Here is a 14,476-nt window from a genome sequence, read left to right on the forward strand (position 1 = left end):
CTATTCAAAGAGCGGCTAAATCCGACTGTCGGATTTGGCCGTTCCCTGTGTCCTGTCGCTGCTGTCAGGTGCGTTGACAGCAGCGGTGGGGGGAGCGGCAGCCGGCGGGGGGAGCAGCGTGAAGCGGCCGGCGGGGGGAGCAGCGTGCGGCGTCCGGAGCAGTGTGGCGATCGGCGGCCGGCTCTGGCAGCGGGGGTGATGTCTGTGGTGGCGGGGAGGCACTACAGGGAGAGAGGTGCCTGGCTGGGGGACGGCCGTCAAGATACCTCTCATCCCCGTAGCCCGCCGCACCGCTCCCCGTCTCCTCACCTCAATCCGACTTGTTTTCAAGTCAGATTGAGTTTGTCGGAAAGGGGGCCAAATCCGACAGCAGCAGGTGGATCCTGTTGTCGTGGTCACGTGTTCGGGCAATGGTACTGCAATTCCACTTGCACGTCTAAGGGTCTGATACAGCCCTCTAAGTTCAAGTACATCTCAGCCCCTACAACTGAGGCTTCCTCTCGTCAGCCCCAGCCCTCAGTTGTGACAAGCATGGCATGTTGGGGTACATTTACTGGCCTTTTGGGTTGTTTTTTCATGTTTTTTCATGTTTTTTTATGTGCTAATGTGTTTTTGGTCATGCTTGAGCACTGGTTTACTAGCAGCATGACATGTTGGGGTGCAGGGGTGCATTTACTTGGCTTTTGGGTTATTTGGGTGTGGTTTTTAATGTTTTTTTTATGTGCTAATGTGTTTTTGGTCATGCTTGAGCACTGGTTTACTAGCAGCATGACATGTTGGGGTGCATTTACTGGCCTTTTGGGTTGTTTGGGTGTGGTTTTCATGTTTTTTATGTGCTAATGTGTTTTCGGTCATGCTTGAGCACTGGTTTACTAGCAGCATGACAGGATGGGGTACAGGGGTGCATTTACTTGGTTTTTGGGTTGTTTGGGCGTGGTTTTTCATGTTTTTGTGTGCGAATGTGTGGTTTTTGGTCATGCTTGAGCACTGGTTTACTAGCAGCATGACAGGTTGGGGTGCATTTACTTGGCTTTTGGGTTGTTTGGGCGTGGTTTTTCATGTTTTTGTGTGCTAATGTGTTTTTGGTCATACTTGAGCACTGGTTTACTAGCAGCATGACATGTTGTAGTGCAGGAGTGCATTTACGTGTTTTTATTTTTTATTTTGATGAATTATGTAATGCAGGGTGCACGTTTACAACAGGAATATCCAGGGACCAGAGCCCCCCTCCCTTCCCCCCACTTCTCAGAAGAATTGCTGTACAGCAACGAGGAGTGGGCCCCGACCCAGGAGGAGGAGATGGACGAACAGACATCTAGCGATCAGACAAGGTCATCAAGGGACCAACAAAGTAGAAAGAAAAAGAAAAGGCCAAGACAGGTAATTACTTTCAGTGCCTGCAGCCACAATAGCATCCAACTTGACACACCCATGGGCTAGTTTGCGCACTGCCAGGCACACCGACACAACCCAAGGCACACCTACAGGTATCTTTGCGCACTGCCAGGGACACTGACACACTCCCAGGGACACCTACAGATCATTATGATAGTATTAATTGCATGTTTTATTTCCCTAAAAGGCAAGAAGCCAGCCAGAGGATCAGTCAGAGGAGGAAGCCTCTGGAGAAGACACAGGACGGAAGAATCCGCGTGGACCCCGGTACACCGAGGCGGAAAACTGTGTCCTAGTGGATGGCGTCGACAGGTCCTACAACGTTTTGTATGGACCAAGGGCACAGACAACAGCAGCAAAGACAAAGAGGAAGATCTGGGACACCATCGCGGATCAAGTCACTGCGGTATCTGGAAACCGCCGGAGCACCGGAAACTGCATGAAGTGTTACAGTGATTGCCGTAAACAGACCAAGTAAAAGATGGGGATTCAGCGCCGACATGAGACAGCAACCGGAGGTGTTCCGGCTCTCAATTTCAAGTGACTGCCCTGGAAGGAAGTTATAAAAAGTCGCATGAATCCTGTCATGGTCCAAGGAGTTCGAGGAGGTATGGACTTCACCCGTCCTGCTGGCTTTCAAGAGAAGGAAGAACCGCCCAGAAGACGGAAGACAGCAGGAGCCCAGCAGTCCAAAAGGAGGCGTGATGGTAAGAATACATTTAAATGAGCTGTACTAAACTATTATTTATTTTCTTTGCTAATATGTTTGTTCACCAGCGCGCAGAACATCACCTGCACGCTGGACATCACCAGCGCGACGGACATCACCATCATGCCAAACATCACCAGTGCGCAGACCATCACCTGTGCACCGGACTTTATCAGCGCCCAGACCAGCACCTGTGCGCCAAACTTAAAAAGTACGCAGTACATCACCTGCGCGCACGGCATCCCCAGCTTGTGAACAATCCTTCAGGAGCTCAGAGACTATGACCCAAGAGCCTCAAGCAGATATCAGCCTTGTGGACCCATCACCTGACCTGTTTGGGGGTTAACAGGGTTAACCGATGAGACATTTCTAGGGCTTGATGACAGCCGTGCCGATGCATCCACCCATACCCAAGAAAAGTCTCCAGATTTGAGGCCCAGAAAAGCTCCTGGAGCAGCGGCACCACAGGATGCAGAAGGTTAATATATGAATCCATTGTTTTTTTGGTCACCATTTTCTATTGTTTACTAACTTATGTTTTTTGTGTGTACTTTTGCAAACAGAGGTGCCACAGACCAGCAGCGGATTCGCGTCAGGGATTGGTCCTTACTTCAGGCTGGACCTGTTACAGGAAGAGTCGGACGACGAGGTGGATGTGCAGCAGCCCGCAGTTTCTACATCCCTGTGTAAGTAATTAGATAAAACAAACTTTAAAAAAAAAAGTAAAAGTTTGTGAACCTTAAAACATATATAGGAATAAGTGTATTCTAATTTATTTCTACTTTTCTTTGCAGCTGCACAAATGCAATTGGTGGCAGACGTTCAGCAAGGGCAGGATCCCTCAAGAATTCAGAGGGTAAACAACCTGGCAACAGAGATGCAGGACCGCCAGGAGAGTTTTCGGGATGTCGTCAACACCAGACAGGAGGCCATTGAGAAGTCAATGGAGAAGATGGTCACCAGTATAGTTGATATGCAAAAGGCCATGGCCAACAGCACGGCTGAAATCAGAAAGACCAGGCAAGAAGATCACAAGGAGACTGTGGACATCCTTCGCGTTCTGGTCACATCCATCAATCGGCTGGTGGAGAACACGGCATGCCAGTCGCACAGCATTCACAACATGTCGGAGAGCCAGCGACATTCCGCAGCCAGCGCACAGATTATCGCAACAACACTCCAGATGATCTACAACAAACTCCCAGAGCCAGCTCAGCAACATGCTGGTCAACCACCACATCTGCCACCACAAGCCACACTGACGCCTCCTGCCCTTGCTCCACCACAACCCTGGTATGGACAGTCACAGCAGTACCAAGGGTATACAGGGATGTACCCCATCTACTAGATGCTTCCACCACCAACACCGGCCTCAACATCTACACCAGCGCGGCCACCAAGGCCAGTACAATGCACTCAACAGCTGCCAAGGACACCATCGCCACAACAGGAGGAAGAGGATCAGGACAGCCCCCACACACGATAGCGCGGTCGTATTTTTTCATTATTTCAAATGTTAATTTTCCTGCTTCCCCTTTTCTCCCTCCCATTAGTTTGTTTTTTTCTTTGTATTGTTTTAATTTAATATGTATTCTCCCACCCCCACCCCCGACCGGGTACTACAGAGGAGCTACAGTATGTCTAGACATACATGCGCGGGCATGTATGAGTGTGGTAACTGATGAAAGCTCCTTGTGGTTACATATATGATGGGCCAAAGAGCAATGTCTGATACCATATATATTTTTTTTAAATACACCCTAGGTTAAAAGTTGTGTAAATTAAGCATTCACTTTTGTGTTGCTTGAGCATTCGCTAGTATTTTTTTTTTAATTCTTCATAGGCATGGTTGACAAAGAGGAGTGGACAGAGTTGTTTGTGTTGTGCTTACAAAGGTGAGTAATGCCATGTTTCACTATACACACACTTACACAAACCTTATCCCGCCTGCCCTTGAGGAACCACACAGTCCAGCAATGGGTTTTGCTGGACCGTGTGGTTCCACAAGTGCAGGCGTGGCAAAGTGTAGACTACTGACACCACGACTCTTCCACTTTGGCCCACCTGCACTTGGGGAACCACACAGTCCAGCAATGGGTTTTGCTGGACTGTGTGGTTCCACAAGTGCAGGCGTGGCAAAGTGTAGACTACTGACACCACGACTCTTCCACTTTGGCCCACCTGCACTTGGGGAACCACACAGTCCAGCAATGGGTTTTGCTGGACTGTGTGGTTCCACAACTGCAGGCGTGGCAAAGTGCAGACTACTGACACCACGACTCTTCCACTTTGGCCCGCCTGCACTTGGGGAACCACACAGTCCAGCAATGGGTTTTTGCTGGTCTGTGTGGTTCCACAAATGTTCTTGGAAAAGGAATGTGAAGGTGACACCATTACAGTGCCCTTTACTTAAGTCTGATTTTCTATTTTTTTCCAGATATCTCCACAAGAACAAGGAATTTATGAAGGACAAACACTTCTTTTTTTGTTTTATTACAATTTTATTTTTTTATGAACAATACAAATTACAACTGTTTAGTTTTCTTTAATAAATGTTTAAATTAAGAAGTTTTGTGTTTTTTTTCTTTAAAATATAGTAAAAGTAATTTACAATAGGACATTTAAGGGATGTGGGGGTATTGAAGGTCTTAAGGTAGTCCGGCATGGTAGCTGGGGTGAGGGTCTTAGCTCCACTGTCCACTTTGATGATCAAAGTCATGTATGTACATACCATGGAAAACCTGTGGAAGAGAGGAAAATAGTATTAGTTGAAAGATACTTCACAGCGTGACATCCCACCTGAAAAAGAAGAGCAGCTGCAGGCAACAACACACAGGTAACACTGACATCAGGGAGGTTGGGGTCCAGCATCTCACCTGAAGGGGCTCTTTGGTAACGCAGTGGCGGGAAGGTCCACATCACAAGTAGGCTGTCATAGTTGAGGGGGGACTTTAGCATCACTTTACACCGGAGAGGGTACTTGAAGGAATACTCCGTGAAACCTGTGGAAGAGAAAAATAGTAATAGTTACAGGGTACTTCAAAAGATGACATCCCACCTGAAAAAGAACAACAGGTACCAGCAACATTGCACAAACACAGGTTACACCGACAAGAGGGAGGTTGGGTCCCTGCATCTCACCTGAAGGGTCTCTTTGTAACATGGCAGTGGGGGAGGTCCACATCACAAGTAGGCTGTCATGGTAGAGGGGGGACTGCAGCATCACTTTACACCGGAGAGGGTACTTTGGCCTTGGGAGGGCTACTCCGTGAAACCTGTGGAAGAGTGGCTTTGAAGAAGTGTAACCTGGGTAAAACTGTGGAATCATGGGTACATTTCTTCCCTCATCCCAGTACAGAAAAAAATATTCGGGTAAAAAAATCAAAATATAATAATGTAGGTCATTAATACAAACCAATTAGAAAATCACTTCAAATATAAATAAATATGATATTAGAAATTAAAAAAAACAAAAAAATTAAAGTATTAAAAATTTCTTGTCAGCTAACGACAGAAAAACTTGGCGCAATTAAATTGTCGAAAGTCATGTCGAAAAGCACTAATACCGATTCGACAATCTTCAATTGAATATACTTTTGTTGGGTTTTTAACATTACAGACATTTGACTGTCGAAAAGTGAAAAGTCAAAACTGATCCAACAGGTTTTTTGTCGTGAAGTGCCGTATTAAATTGTCGAATCCAATTTTACATGTTTTTTTTGTCGAAAAAGCCCCGTTTTTCGACAAAAAGAGAGATTCGACACCAATTAAATATACCCCTTAGGCTTCACACCTAGTCACCAGTGTCCCTGAGCATCTACTTGTATATCTAGGTTCCAATCCTGTGAATGACCTTGGCTTCTAAACTACTGATCCATGCTTTATCCTTGCATCTATTGCATCAGCTCCATATACTGTACCAAATCCTGCTACCTCTGCTGCCTGCCATGCTAGGAACCAGTGCTTAAAGTGGTCCTAGAGAGGTGGTGGAACTCACTCCCCTCCCCACGGTGCCCATGTAATAAAGATATTGCGGGGGTGTGGTCTCAAAAAGAAATGGGCGTGGTCATACAATAGTAATAATGCCCACAGTAGTAGCACCCAAGTGGAAATTTTGAAGTGGGGGTATGGAAAAGTGAAGGCCGTAATTATGTGCGCGCCGAAGGCGCGTGCGCTCCAGAAAAGGGGGCGTGGTCATGCAAAAGGGGGTCGTGCCCTTCAGTGTAGTTTACCACACCATATACCCCTTATACACATTGGGGGTCATTCCGCGTTGTTCGCTCGCAAGCGGATTTTAGCAGATTTGCTCATGCTAAGCCGCCGCCTACTGGGAGTGAATCTTAGCATCTTAAAATTGCGAATGATGTATTCGCAATATTGCGATTACACACCTCGTAGCAGTTTCTGAGTAGCTCCAGACTTACTCGGCTTCTGCGATCAGTTCAGTGCTTGTCGTTCCTGGTTTGACGTCACAAACACACCCAGCGTTCGCCCAGACACTCCTCCGTTTCTCCGGCCACTCCTGCGTTTTTTCCGGAAACGGTAGCGTTTTTTCCCACACGCCCATAAAACGGCCTGTTTCCGCCCAGTAACACCCATTTCCTGTCAATCACATTACGATCGCCAGAACGAAGAAAAAGCCGTGAGTAAAATTCCTAAGTGCATAGCAAATTTACTTGGCGCAATCGCAGTGCGGACATTGCGCATGCGCATTAAGCGGAGAATCGCTGCGATGCGAAGATTTTTACCGAGCGAACAACTCGGAATGACCCCCATTATGCACCACAATAGTAGGACCCCTGTCACATTATACCTCAGTATGAGCCGAAATTCACATTATACCACACAGTATGAGCCACATTAATATTACACCACACAGTATGAGCCACATTCATATTACACCACACAGTATGAGCCAAATCCACATTACACCACACAGTATGAGCTGAAATTCATATTATAGCACACGGTTTGAGCCGAAATTCACATTATAGCACACTGAATGAGCCGAAATTCACCTTATAGCACACGGTATGAACCGACTAGGGAGAGAGAAAGGCAGCAGGGTAAGATTACCTGTTTAGCAGCGGCGGTGGTCTGCGGTGCGGTGGATGAGTAGGCTGTGGTAGGCGTGGAGTGGAGGAGGCTGTGGGCCTCGGAGATAGTGCAGAGGAGGCGGCTGTGGGCATGCAGAGGTCCGAGGGCGGCAGAGGAGGCTGAGGGCAGCTGCAGTGGATCTGGAACCAGGCTGGCTTTATTATCCCTGCCGCCGCATCAAGCTCCTGTGACCACGGCGCTAATATTTCAAAACTGCTGTGGACCGGCAGCCAATCAGCGACAGATTTGAACTAGTAGAGCCACGGTCACAGGAGCTCGATGCGGCGGCAGGGATAATAAAGCCGGCCTGGTCCCAGATCCGCTGCACCATACTTACCAAGCCCCGCTCCTGCCGCAATCCTCTCTGGGCGTCTGCTCCTCGGCACTATGGGAGAGATGTCATGATGTCTCTCCCATAGCGCGCACTGACAGAGCCGGAAGCAAGAGCTCACTAGTGAGCTCCTGCCTCCGTCTGCTGCTGTGGAGAGGGAGACAGGCGCCCGCTGGTAACGCAATCTCAGCGGGTGCCTGGCATCTCCCTGCAGCGCCGGGACATCGGGTTAGGTGAGTCGGAACTGCGCTCCGTCTCCAAGTGGAACTGACGGAACGCAGTTCCGCCCCACTTTAACCCCTGCTAGGAACAAACTCAGGGAACCATGGCCTGTATGCAGGTTGCAGTTAAATCTATACTTCCTTGCGGAGGTCACGGGCAAGAAAAGCTGTTATGTTAGCCTCCACACCATTGTTATTGGTTGTATCAATCTTAGGTGGTAGCAAGAGTCAATTGCTACCAGAGTTCCGTCCTTCATTAAAGTCACCTCAGTGTATAGGGGTCATTTGGGCTGACGGGGATTTGTTCCTGTGTCGGAAGGAATCCCTGTCGTGCCAGTGTGTACCGAGCTTTAATTTATAGTCCATAGATTCTGCAGAGTTACAGATATTGATATGCCATCTAATTGCCTGACCTGCACTAGCACAGAGGTGACCCTAAACACATCAGATAAATAATCAATCCTCTTGCAGTGTGTACCTGAGATCGGCACCAACCTTTTGGATGGAATATGCTGGCGTTTTTTAAGTAATTGTTAATAAATTAATCTGCACAGCTGTACTTTCTCCTTAAGACCGTTGAGTTTTGTTGCCCTCTGGTGACACTTTTAAGTATTGCAGGCTGTATTAAACGACTTTATTCTACAACCTGCACTAAACAGTCTCTTTGTATGTCTGCAACATCTTCTGCATTTCACAGCTATGGCCAATGACTATAGGTGGGTACACACTAGGCGATGTGCTCGGTGTGCAATATCGCCTAGTATGTTTCCTACCGGGCCGACCGATGCGGCCATACACACTGCGCGATGTCGCTAGCGAAAGAAACATTAAATTTGACAGCAGAGAAGAACCACTTGGCCCACCTAGTCTGCCCTTTTTTTTTTTTTTTACCATATTTTTATCTCAAACCTTATTTGAGCCATATTTCTTTGTAAGGATATCCTTATGTGTATCCCATGCATGTTTAAATTGATCTACCACCTCTGATGGGAGGCTGTTCCACTTGTCCACTACCCTTCCTGTGAAGTAATTCTTTCTCAGAATTCCCCTGAACCTACCTCCCTACAGTCTCAGTGCATGTCCTCATGTCCTATTGCTTCTCTTCATTTGGAAAATGTTTCCCTCCTGGACTTTGTTAAACTCTTGATATATTTGAAAGTTTCTATCATGTCCCCCCCTTTCCCTTCTCTGCTCCAAACTATACATGTTAAGATCTTTTAGTCTTTCTGGGTATGTTTTGTGATGTAGGCCATTTTAGTTGCCCTTCTTTGTACAGTCTATAATGCAGCGTTTTTCAACCGCTGTGCCGCGGCACACTAGTGTGCCACGGGCGGTTCTCAAATGTGCCGCCAGAGATGCCCATTGTCACCTCACTCGGGCAGCGCTGGGATCTCCTGAGTTGCCCCGACACAGCCCGGTTCGTGACCTGTAGAGATGCAGCGTGACTTCATAGGTCACGCACGTCTCCTTCCCCTCCGTCTGCCTCTGCCGAGTTACTTCCTGCTCATCGCTGCTGCTCCCTGCTCCCTGGCAGACACTCGCGCTGCTGGCGTTGGAATAGCTGCTGTAGGGGGTCAGTATTTTTATTTATTTTATTACATTAGGGGCCAATATTTGTAATTGCTGTGGGGGTCAATAAGTATCATTAGTGTAGGGGCCAATGTGTGCCATTACTGTGGGGGCCAATGTGTGCCATTACTGTATGGGCCAGTGCATTCGTTTTATTAATGTGGGGGCATAATGTGTAATTGCTGTGGGGGTCAATAAGTATCATTACTGTGGGGGCCAATGTGTGCCATTACTGTGGGGGCCAATGTGTGCCATTACTGTAAGGGCCAGTGCATTTGTTTTATTAATGTGGGGGCATAATGTGTAATTACTGTGGGGACAGAGTGTTTAAATGCTGTGGGGGAAATGTGTTTTATTACTGCAAGTGGGCCAGTGCATGTAATATATCTTGATATTTGTTATTATATATTTTTGATGGTGTGCCTCAGCATTTTGAAATCTTGTTTAGTGTGCCGCGACTTTAAAAAGGTTGAAAATCACTGCTCTAATGTATTAATACACTTTTGAAGATAATGCCTCCAGAACTGAATACAGTATTCTAGATGAGGCTGTACCAATGACCTATACAGTGGCATTATTACTTCTTTCTTTCTGCTGCTGATTCCTCTCCCAATGCAGCCAAGCATCTGACTAGCATTCCTCATTGCTTTGTTACATTGCTTCACTGCCTTTAAGTCACCTGAAATAGTGACTCCTAGATCCCTTTCCTCCTCAGTAGTTTCCAGTATAGTGCCATTAATACTATATTTAGCCTTATGATTTTTGAGACCCAAGTGCATGATTTTGCATTTGTTTGGCATTAAACTGTAATTGCCACACTCTTGACCATTCCTCTAATCTACCTAGATCCTCAATCATTTGTTTTACCCCTCCTGGTTTGTCTACCCTGTTGGATACCTTTGTGTCATCTGCAAAAGGCATACTTTCCCTTTAATGCCATCTGCAATGTCACCAATAAAGATATTTAAAAGCACTGGTCCAAGTACAGATCCTGGGGAACTCCACTGGTAACATTTCCCTCCTGTGAATGCACTCCATTTACCACAACTCTCTGTTTTCCATCCTGCAACCAATCTTAGTATACAATTCCAAGCTTTCGAGTTTATTTAGCAGTCTGCGATGTGGAACAGTGTCAAAAGCCTTACTAAAGTCTAGATAAGCTATATCCACGGCTCCATCTTTATCCATCACTTTAATCACACAGTCAAAAAAGTCAATCAGATTTGTTTGACATGATCTCCCCCCAGTGAATCTATGCTGTTTGTGATCCTGTAAATTGTATTTGAGATAATCTACTACTCTTTGTTTTTAGAGTGTTGCCATCAATATCCCTACTACTGATGTAAGATTCACTGGTCTGTAGTTGTTTGCCTCTTCCTTGCTTCCACTTTTGTGCAGTGGGACTATGTTCGCTCTTTTCCAGTTCTCTGGAATAACTCCTGCAATGTCGCACAGTGACGTCATGCTGCGACCGGCCGGAGCATGTAGCTTTGGGTGAGGAGTCCAAATTGAGATTAATGCACAGCCGAGATCAAGGGTCATTAACGACCCACGGGGCCGCGCATTGCTCGTCGTTTACAGCGTACACACTAGTCCACAGGTTCTCAAACTCAGTCCTCAGGACCCCACACAGTGCATGTTTTGCAGGTCACCTCACAAAATCACAAGTGAAATAATTAGCTCCACCTGTAGACCTTTTAAAATGTGTCAGTAAGTAATTAATACACCTGTGCACCTGCTGGGTTACCTGCAAAACATGCGCTGAGAACCTATGCACTAGTCGATATAGTAACCAACGTTGCTCAGGAAGGATCAAAATTAGCAACGTCATTTACTTTATCGACTAGTGTGTATGGGCCTTATGACTATCTGTATAATCCCAGGCTAACCTTGCTTGATCTCAGATAATGTTAATTTGCCTTTCTCAGCTATTCATACGTGACATTGTCCATGCAGCTGTTTACGGCAAAATGCAAAAAGACTCTTCCATTAGAAATCACTCATTAGTTCATGCACCAGGGCAAGACAACTATGCAACAGTCACCATCAACGTCACCTCTTTTTCATGGGTCCAGATAAGTAGAACACTAAGGTGACATTTTGGCTCTTAACAGTCTGTGTGTCTCTTCAGTTGCTGTAGAGTCCTAACTACTATGCTTGCTTTCAGTCATGGCACCTACTCTAGGCTCCAGACTAGTGACAATAGAAAGGCCATGTAGAGCTCTCTGACTGATACCTAGGGATAGTAAGCCTCCACTTGATGTTATAAAGTGTAAGGGCCAGGAGGTGTGAGGGCCCGGACAGGCCAGGGGCTTTGCTGTGTCTAGTCCCAGACGGAGTACAGATCCCACTGAAACTTGTGGGTAGATTTACTAAAGCTTCTAAAAATCAAGGCATTGCCCATAGCAGCCAATCAGATTCTAGTAATTATTTTTCTCCTTGCATTCTACAAAATGATAGGCAAAATCTGATTGGCTGCCATGAACAACACCTCCACTTATGTGTTATAGAATCTTCAGTAAATCTACCACTTGGTATAGCGGTCTGGGACCCTGGATGTGCCTTTGCTTAGTGGGGGCTGGATTAGTGTTGGAGCTCACATTATAGGGGCCTGAGGCGCACAATAGCAGTCATTGGAGGTGGAAGAGATAAGGCTTGCCAATAGCAATGAATCATGCCTCTCCTGGTACATAAATGGGTGGGAAGAACCATCCATGGATCTGATGATTCTGTGTGTTTATGCTGTGCTTCATACTTCTCATATCTCCCCAAAGTGTAATCATATCTCCAGGTATCCAGACCATGGTAAACTATGTAGTGTGCCCAAGATGGCTGCCTCGTCTGGTACCTTCATGGGGAGGATGAGCAATTCATGGGGTGGAGGTTACCTTTGTACTGTCCATATTTCGTATAAACACTGTCACCCACTGTAGTGCACCCAACTTGGCTGCCACCTTCTACTTGCAAATAAAAAGTGCTATATAAATAAATAAATGTATTATTAGGGTGTAGGCAGAGGGGAAAATGGCAAGGAGCTATGGTAGTAAAACAGCGCAGTCAGCACTAAGAACACAGATTCTGGCATGGATAATTCAATCTGCCCTTAGTATATTAGGCGTTTAGGTAATTGAGAAACATTGCATGGGGGTCATATGTCCCAGAGTTTAAGTAAGGTAAAGCCTTAAGTTGCTAACTTTGAATCCCAACAGACTCAATTAATTAAAGGTTTAGGTTGCTCAAAGTAGTTGCTTATCTCACAGTTTTAGGATGATTATAAGATCTGATCCATCAGCTGTTTTATACTACGTGTAATTAGGATCTTAGAACAACATTTTGGATGTTACTTTTTATGAAGGGTAATTAGGTGTGGTTATTATACAGATCAGATCTAGAACTTTTTTTTTTTTATTAAAAGATAAAATAGGACACTTATGTATTTAGAAATTAAAAAAAGGTGATAGGGTTTGCTGTAAACAATGATGGACTTGGAAGGATTATTAATGCTAAATTATAAGTGTGTTCAGAAGCTAAAAAATGTTTGTCCACGAGTTATAATGATACAAATTGTTTTGTTAACTGAATTTTTGGCACTTGTCCTCATCCACTTGTAGCATTATATGTTGCCACGCTGAATATTTGGAGTTTACCATAAGGATGAAGCTGCCCTTTTCTTTTTACATAAAATCATACAGCTGTTTGATAATGAATGGAATGCTGGTGGAGGCGTTAAGGAACCAATAGCTTTTCTCTGAAAACATGTCTGTGAACAGAGACGAAACACGTCGGTAATTTCATCATTCTGGGGCTGATTCTAACTTGGAGACAGACACATGTATATCTTTTGCTGCATCTTCATGCTAATGCCGCAACCCATTCTGTTCAATATGAGACGCTAACTTGCAGCGGTGCACATCCACCTCGTATCTATCGACACACCATCGAAACTTGAACCAAGCCCTTCTCTGTCTGACCATGGTATCCTGTTTGCTGAGCTGCTGTGGAGATACACCCGCATCTGGCTAGCCACCCGTTGCCTACCAGGAATGCCCAGCGATATTCACTCATCCTGCATCCAAATCTGTTCTACGTCTCAGAGTGCTAACCTTTGGGACGCATGCACAGACACACAACATCAGCCGCTTGCGTGCGACATTGCCACTGCATCCAGCCCTGAATCAGGCGGTTTTCTGGGACCACAATCTATGCTGATTTGTGAAGCAATATACAAGCAGATGAACAGTTTGTGGCGAAGTTTCATTTGCAACTTTTGGTAAAGGTGGCAACCTGCCGGCTAAACTGTCTTTTTCTATGTACACGTGGTTATTGCAAGACTTAACAATTACTCCTTATTAACAAAGCACATACTAATCCACATTGTACACTGACATTCTGTAAGGCTCGTATTCGAAGTGGGTGAAGAACAAAGTGGGCACTTCTCTGGGCATGAGCAGGCCTTCCATGACCAGTGCCACCCTCAGTGCCCTCAATATAGATGTGTCAGGATTGGCGCTGCCCAGTCAGGACCATGTAATAAATAAACTGGAATGTGTGCATAATGGATAGTAACATGTGAACCTCCTGGGTGCAGTAAAACCCAAAACGCATCTTATTGGTAATGGTAAAGGACTTAGTATGTGTGTATTATACAGGCACATAACATGCCGCTAATTCTCTTCCTGCTTGGCCTCTTTACCGAAACGAAGCAGGAAGCACTAGCGACGAGATGTATGAACATCTCGTTTACTGTAGCAGGAGAGTGAAAACTGCCCCCTCCAGCGATCCCTGCCTATGCTGATGTGCTGTCTCCCTGCCTGGCCGTATTCACTGGGCATGCGCCAAGATCTCGCTACTACCGCAGGATTTCCTGTGCGCTGCCCAGAGCCGCTGCAGCCACTACTGAGGCTCTTAATGGGGCAATGACCCCTGCCTGTCGAAACTGATAGCTGTAGGTGGCAGAACGGTCAGTACTACTGTCCGTTCTTACATTACCCCGCACATCTTAAAGATAGTAGCGCCGACACTGACAGGGACTCATAGCACCCCTATCATACACCACACAATGCCAGAGTCATACATGGGGGAAGTAGTGGTATCAGTGCACATAACGTGCGCTGATACCACTTCTTCCCTATAAGGAGGATCATACATCTTCCC

Source organism: Pseudophryne corroboree, chromosome 1 (genome assembly GCF_028390025.1).
Source record: "Pseudophryne corroboree isolate aPseCor3 chromosome 1, aPseCor3.hap2, whole genome shotgun sequence".
NCBI lineage: Eukaryota > Metazoa > Chordata > Amphibia > Anura > Myobatrachidae > Pseudophryne > Pseudophryne corroboree.